The sequence below is a fragment of the Macaca mulatta genome, chromosome 1 (assembly GCF_049350105.2).
Source record: "Macaca mulatta isolate MMU2019108-1 chromosome 1, T2T-MMU8v2.0, whole genome shotgun sequence".
In the NCBI taxonomy this organism is placed as follows: domain Eukaryota; kingdom Metazoa; phylum Chordata; class Mammalia; order Primates; family Cercopithecidae; genus Macaca; species Macaca mulatta.
The window spans coordinates 85,188,206-85,195,836 of record NC_133406.1 but is presented as its reverse complement, the minus strand read 5'-3'; the positions used below and the strand labels follow the sequence as shown (position 1 = coordinate 85,195,836).

Sequence of the window (7,631 nt, the reverse complement as noted above, 5' to 3'; positions counted from 1 at the left end):
TATTCCACTACCCAGAGATGATCACATTTTGATATATAATCTTCTAATATTTTTTCTAAATATAGATTGATATGCACGTAATTTTACATAATTGGGCCCACATTGCACATTTTATTTAAACTGAGAAATATGCTGTGAATACACTCTTACGTCATTTAGCTATATTCTAGAAGTGCTGCAAATTAATGCAGTATGAGCAGAGAGATAAGATACATCTTGGATTGTTTTATTTGCTGTCAGTTCATTTCTGTTTGCAGGATCTTTCTCTTGCCAGAATAGCCTCATTTACAAGTCCCGTCCCTTCCTGTCCCTTCTTCCCACCCCTGCAAGGTAGCTAAAGCATTTTCTCAGGTAACCATCCCACACTCTCTCTGCCTTTTTTTTTTTTTTTTTTTTTTTTTGGTATATAAACTGTTTATTAACAGACAAGGCCTACAGACTTATTCATTCTTGGACACACCCACAGTTCAGCCATGGCAGCCAATGGTCTTGCTGTGCTGGCCTCAGACAGGAAGGCCCCAGAGGTGACACAACCCTCTATGGGCCCGAATCTTCTTCAGTCACTCCTGCTCTTCACAGAGTTTGTCGTCTGTTGGCTAGAATCTGCCCATATTTTCCAACCTTTACATACTTCTGTCTGTTCAGGAACCAGTCTGGGATCTTGTACTGGCATGGATCCTGCATAATGGTGATCACATGTTCCGCCTCATCCTCAGTGAGTTCTCCTGCCCTCTTGGTGAGGTCAATGTCTGCTTTCCTCGACACCACATGAGCATATCTTCAACCCACAGCCTTAATGGCAGTGATGGCAAAGGTTTTTTTTTCTGCCGCCCACCGATGCTGGTGTTGAGTACTCGCAAAATATGCTGGAACTCTTCAGGGATCACTAGAGACATGATGGCCGCAGAGGCAGCAGCGTGTAGGCCTCCTGTGGAGGAAAATCTCTGCTTTTTAAAAAATGCTTTCTGGGAAGCCCTAGGACCAGCTAAGATCTATCTGGCTCAGTAGTTCTCAATCTTGAGCTCACATCAGAATCTCCTGGAAGGCTTGTCAAAGGAGATTGCTGGGCTTCACCCCTGGAGTTTCAGTAGGGCTGGGGTGGTAGACAAGTTCCCAGGCAAATGTTGCTCATGCTGGTTCACTACTGAGAACCACTGATTTGGGGGAATGGATGAACAATTTTCTTCCTCCAAGCCCTCTCCCAGTGTTCCTTGGCTACTTGTCTTTTTCCCTTAGAGCATTTATTTTGTCTCCAAATTCTTTGCTTATAACCACTCCCTATGCTGTCTTCTTGTGGTGTCACTCATGCATACAAAGGACAGAAATATTTTCTTAATGGAGGGCTGGAATCCAAAGGGTTCAAGGAGTCTCCCAGTACCCGTGAGAGTAGAAGCCAGTGTGATTTGTCCTTCCCTGTCACTGCAGCAGTCTCCTGAAGAGCTGGCTCAAAAGGAAATGCACAGATGCCCAGACTATTTGTTAAAGGAAATGACACATTATCCTCTTCCCAACATCTGGTCATTCCTGAAAGACAGTCAAGCCCTGATAATACCGTTGACTCACTAGAAGCCTGTGTCTTCTTTCCCGAGGGAGGTGGAGACAAACCAAGGAGGATAGAATCTATTTTTGTGTCGGCCCAAGGGGACGCCTTGGGGAGGGGGCGAAGGGTCACCCACATTGCTGTTCTGTTCTGGGAGCCAGGAATGCATACTTCCTTCCTGTCCAGGCCTGAGCAACAGTCTCTTTCTTAAGCCTCAGATCTTCCACAGAGAGCTGGAAAGATTTTTAAATGCCATGGTGGGCTGGAATGGCTGGACACCAGCGTAAATGGACTGATGAAATGGGAAGAGGAGATTTGGCAGGACACAGGGTATTGAGGTTGCAGCAAAGGCAAGAGAGCTGTGTTGGGTTGAGTGACTGTCATACTGTGCAGTCCAGGCTCAGAAGGACTCTGGCTGCATCTGGCTGCCTCTTGATTAGGAAATGCATGTATTTGTTTTCATCTCTAAGGCATCTTCTAGGGGCTAAATATGGAGAAAGAATAAGAGGGGTGTGAGTAGGGTGTCTGGTTAATTAACCTGGAGGACTTGCCCAGGTTGACTTTGCACAGGTAAGGAGAAGTAATACCCTGAAATCTACCTGGAGATCCAAGGGGACCCCCCTCCAGCCTCTCAACCAGTGGAGTAAGTGAAGCTGAGTTCTGAGAAAAGGAAGTTGTGTTCTCATTAAACTAATAGAGGGCCTCCTGGACTAGGGAGGGGATGGGGAGAGGTGGGGAGGGCACCTTTGCCTTTGGATCTAAGGGCATTTATTGTGCCAGGCCTTTGTTTTGTTCCAGCCAGGGCACTCTGGCAAAGGCATCCTGGGAATTTGGCCTGCAAACAGAAAGGGCATTTCCTTGTGTGGGTTTCCTGTTTAGGTCTGCGTAGAAACCCAAAGGATCGCTTGGCCTTATAAATCCTCTAGACATTACTGGTATAGATGCTCTGGCCGGATGCCATGGGAAAATCGCACAGAAATAGAAGAAAGGAGGAAGGCACATTTACTCTCAGGATGCTGGGTGGGTTTCAGGCTCCCCGCCTTCAGATCTATAAACACAGGAGGTTGGGCTAGAGGGGATGATCATTCAGGTCCTCTCCAGCTTTGACAATCTCAGGTTCCATTTTCCTCTCAAGGGTCACCAGGAGCTGGCACTGTACATCTCAGGCATGGGAGTCAGCTGAACAGCTCACCAAACAGAAGCACAAAGAAAATTTCAACCCAAAAGTTAGAAAGTTGCCCTGGAATATCCTTTAGGCTCCTTCTCAGAAAGGAGGTGCTTTTGAACTCTGGTATTTCCCAGTCTTTCCTAGATGCTTAGCATACTCCAAAAATCACAGCTGCTAGGTCAGGAGCATTGTGGAGTCTCGTGGAAGGGTTTTGGCACAAAGCAAGTTTGCAGAGCCGGCGGTGAATTAGGTGTTTGTTAGGAGACATCACCCATTTCAGGTTTCTTTTTTTACTTCCTGTTTCCCTCAATTTCTGTATATGTCAACTTGCAGTTTGGCATTCACACTTCTGGTTTAACGGAAGAGGCCATGTTTTTTTTCTTAATCTGTGGCTGAATTCAGATTCTCTGCAGACTTCACTTGGAGATTGACCAGACTTTAGGTCAGTTGGGAAAGTCATGGGGCAAAAACAGGATTTCTTATGGAGATTTCCTGTGTCAACCCAAGCTTTGTTGCAGTAAGAACATGCTCATCATCTTCAACAATGCCTCTTGTGTTAACTTATTTTCTCATTTATTTGCATCATTTAGAAAATGTGTTATATAGAACCACCTTTTTTGGGAGGCAAATAATAAAATGATATTGAGTAACATTAAATTAATTGCCTGTAGTCGGACAATGCAGCGTTCTAGTAAATTAATTATGATAGACTCACTTATGCAGCAACATTTCTCAAGACAAGATCGCCCCCTTAGAATTCAGCATGGCTGTGTCCTCAGTTCTCTTGGGTGCGAATTGTGGCATTTGTCTCTGAACCTCATACCCTCAAATATGTCCTTACAGATAAACACATCCGCAAAGGAAAATCACTTCCAAGGTCCCATTCTGTTATTTCTTTTCCAAATTTTGCTTTCATGTGTCTGAAATACATTCTTCTTTCTTCCCACCAACTCTGAGCTGTTTCTTCAATAATGAAGTGGGTGGAAGAAGAAGGAACATGATAGGAAGTTCTAAGCTTTCTGGATCAGTGCTCCTTGGAACACTAATCCTGAGAAATATGCTTTAAAAGGGAGTCCTGTGGTCACACAGGGGTGGGAAATGCATGTTTGCACTCTGCTGTGTTAAAAGCTCTGAAAATTCATGCAATAAAGAAACATGTTTGACTTTAGCTCAGCATTTCCCAAACTTACTTGATCAAGAAAGTATCTTTTTATATTATGTGTATAGCAGATACTAACAAATGGAGGAATAAGTGTTCTATGTGACACTTTGAGAAATGCTTCCTGTTGAAAAATAGAGTTCACTGTCTTATATTTAGTACTGGGGAAAATACATGTATTTACATTATAGTATAGTATATGAATATTTATAATATATATGTTGTATATGAATATATTATAGTATATGTTATACAACAAATATAAATATACTTATAGTGATAATAATATAAATATTACATATAATATATTATATAAAGTTTATAATTTATATTTATATTATAATATTAACATAATCATAATATTAAATATATAATTCTATATTACATTACATATAATTATGTATTATATGTTATATAATATAAATATAATGTGTATAATTATAATTTTATTTGTTTATTTTATTATTTTTATTTTTTTTGAGACGGAGTCTTGTTCTGTCACCTAGGCTGGAGTGCACTGGCAGGACCTCTGCTCACTGCAACCTCCACCTCTGGGGTTCAGGCAATCCTCCTGCCTCAGCCTCCTGAGTAGCTGGGACTACAGGTTCCTGCCACCACACCTAGCTAATTTTTTTGTGTTTTTAGTAGAGACGGGGTTTCACCATGCTGCCCAGGCTGGTCTCAAACTCCTGACCTCAAGTGATCTGCCTGCCTCAGCCTCCCAAAATGCTGGGATTACAGGTGTGAACAACCATGCCCAGCCTATAATTATAATTTATATTTACATTTCTAATTTACATTCATAATATTTATATCTCAATATTTGTATTATATATAAAGTGGAGGAATATATATATAACATATGATAAACATTCCCATTACATTTTCATATATACATACTTTATATGTGATATGGTTTGGATCTGTGTCCCCACCCAAATCTCATGTTCAGTTGTAATCCCCCATGTGGGAGGTGGACCTGGTGGGAAGTGTTTAAATCATGGGGGCAGATTTCTCGTGAATGATTTAGCACCATCCCCTTGGTACTGTCCTTGCAATAGTGAGTGACTTCTTTAAGAGATCTTGTCATTTAAAGGTGTGTAGCACCTCCTCCCTGTCTCTCTTACTCCTGCTCTGGCCATGTGAAGGGCCTACTTCCTCTTCATCTTCTGCCGTGATTGTAAGTTTCCTGAAGCCTCTCCAGAAATCAAGCAGATGCCAACATCACGCTTCCTTTACAACCTGCAGAATTGTGGCTAATTAAACCTTTTTTTCTTTATAAATTACTCAATCTCAGGTATTTCTTTACAGCAATGCCAGAACAGCCTAACATAATGTATATATACTGTATGTGTGTGCATATCAATAATGTACTGGAAATGTTGCTGCTCTTTTCAGAATTTTCAGGATGAACATAGCTATGAAAAGATCTTTATAGAAAAAACATTAGAAACACATCACCATTTCAATTGTGGCTATCGTTGTTTGGTAGATGACAGGTGAGTCTTTTTTTCTTTCTATTTTTGTTTCCCACAGATCTTCCACAATGAACGTGAATTATCTCTATATTAGATGCAAGAAACAAAATAAATTTTAATTTTTAAAAAGAGTCCATGCACGGCCGGGCGCGGTGGCTCAAGCCTGTAATCCCAGCACTTTGGGAGGCCGAGACGGGCGGATCACGAGGTCAGGAGATCCCGGCTAACACGGTGAAACCCCGTCTCTACTAAAAAATACAAAAAAATAGCCGGGCGAGGTGGCGGGCGCCTGTAGTCCCAGCTACTCGGGAGGCTGAGGCAGGAGAATGGCGTAAACCCGGGAGGCGGAGCTTGCAGTGAGCTGAGATCCGGCCACTGCACTCCAGCCTGGGTGACAGAGCAAGACTCCGTCTCAAAAAAAAAAAAAAAAAAAAAAGAGTCCATGCACAAGGTTCCTTTCATTTGGTCTTCATGCAGAGAAGCTATCAGATGCATCCTCCTGCTTCCTAGTCATTTATCTGAGCTTGCTTGTGGTTTATGGCATACATCTACTGAGGTCCTGCATGGCTGTTTCTGGAGCACACGCAGCTTCTTCAGTTTTAACAGAAAGTAAAGCAATTACCACATAGTGGGAGGATCAGTAAGTGCAGGAAATGGCCTCATCAAGTCCACCAAACTCAGTTGTTCCTGGATTGTGTGTTCAAGAAGAAACAGATTGTCTATCAGCCAGAATTTTTGGTTGCCACCAATGGAAATCTCAGTTGGAAAGTGGATTTATTGGAAATGTATCATATGGTTCAAGGAATCAGTGCAAGGCTGGAGAACCAGGTGATGAAATTGGATAAAAATCTAGGGAGGCCTCATGACCCAGCACTGTGGGAGGCCAAGGCAGAAGGGTCATTTGAGCTCAGGAGTTCAAGACCAGCCTGGCAACATAGACAGTCCTCATCAGTCAAAAAAAAAAGAAAAAGAAAAAGAAAAATTGGCCCGGCATGATGTGCCTGTCGTCCCAGTTACTTAGGTGGCTGAGGCGGGAGGATCATTTAAGTCCCGGGTCGAGGCTGTAGTGAGCTATGACCACACCGCTGCACTCCAGCCCGGGTGGCAAAGCAAGACTGCTTAAAAAAAAAATCAAGGGTGGCAAGGCACAGAGATAGTCTACTTGGCATGCTGCCATTGGTGTTCTCAATGCTGAGCACCTGTCATCATGCTGCTGGGCTCCGGCACCCCTGAACACTCATTGCTGCGCTGCTGCACACTCAACTCCAGCACAGCCACTGCCAAAACCTTCTGCCTCCCCACAGGCTTCCTGTCCTACTGGGGCCACTGATCAGCTGAACCCAGGGTAATATGCTGGTTCTCTAGCTGCTGGGGCAAAGACAGAAGCTCTCTGCCCTCTTTGGCTTCTGAATTAGGAAATGGAGTCCTGCCTCCCTTCTTTTGGATGCTTCTTTCCAAAGGGAAAGGATGTTTAAAGGCTTGGTAGCCAGAATGACCAATAAGCATAACATTTAGGGATTCTGTAAAGGGGCTGCTAGGATCTCGGAGGGGCAGGGGAAAAAGCAGCCCACCATGCTCAGAAGTGATCTCTTTTCCCCAGAGCAACATGCAGCATGGTTTTCTTTCTACTGGGAATCCTGAGATGGGAAATGTTCTGCCAGATTTCTTGATCAGTTGGTTGAAAGTCTGCCCCTCAGAAGAACTGACCACTCTGGATAAAAATTGCACTAAATAACAAAATAAGAATGACCATTTTTTAAAGAACCTGGGAGTCGAGGAATGATGCCCAGCTGGCTGAAAGGGCTGGGGTTTCTCACTCGCTCTGTCAGCCACACGGATTGTCTGTTGGACCCTGACCAGGGGAAATGAAGGGGAAACAGAGCACTTGACGGATTGTTTTTTCCTCTGAAGAACTTTACAGTTTAGGGACGCAGATGAAATAGATTGAGATTATCTTAGAGAAGGGCCCTATAAGTGCAGGGAATGAGAAAGGAGTGAAAAATGTAAACATGGATTTTTTAATTGACTTCCTTATTCGGGAACATCTCTTTCTGCTTGCAAATGTCCAAATGTTGGGGCTGAGTTCAGAGACTAAAAGATGAAATCCAAGGAGAGAGTCAGGGTGGCTGTGGCTGCTGTTAGATTCTTAGACACCAGACACGGACCCTAATCTGGACTGTGTGGGAGAAAACTGGTGGGGTTAACTACTTCAGAGTGTGGAGTCTTTCAGGTAGAACTGGAAATCAATGATTAAGAAATGAGAGGCCAGGCACAGTGGCTCATGCC

General features: G+C 43.3%; 1 pseudogene; it reads right to left on the bottom strand.

Annotated features, from left to right (window-relative positions):
• Positions 1-315: 315 nt before the first annotated feature.
• Positions 316-936, bottom strand: LOC100429103 (small ribosomal subunit protein uS13 pseudogene; annotated as a pseudogene).
• Positions 937-7,631: the final 6,695 nt, after the last annotated feature.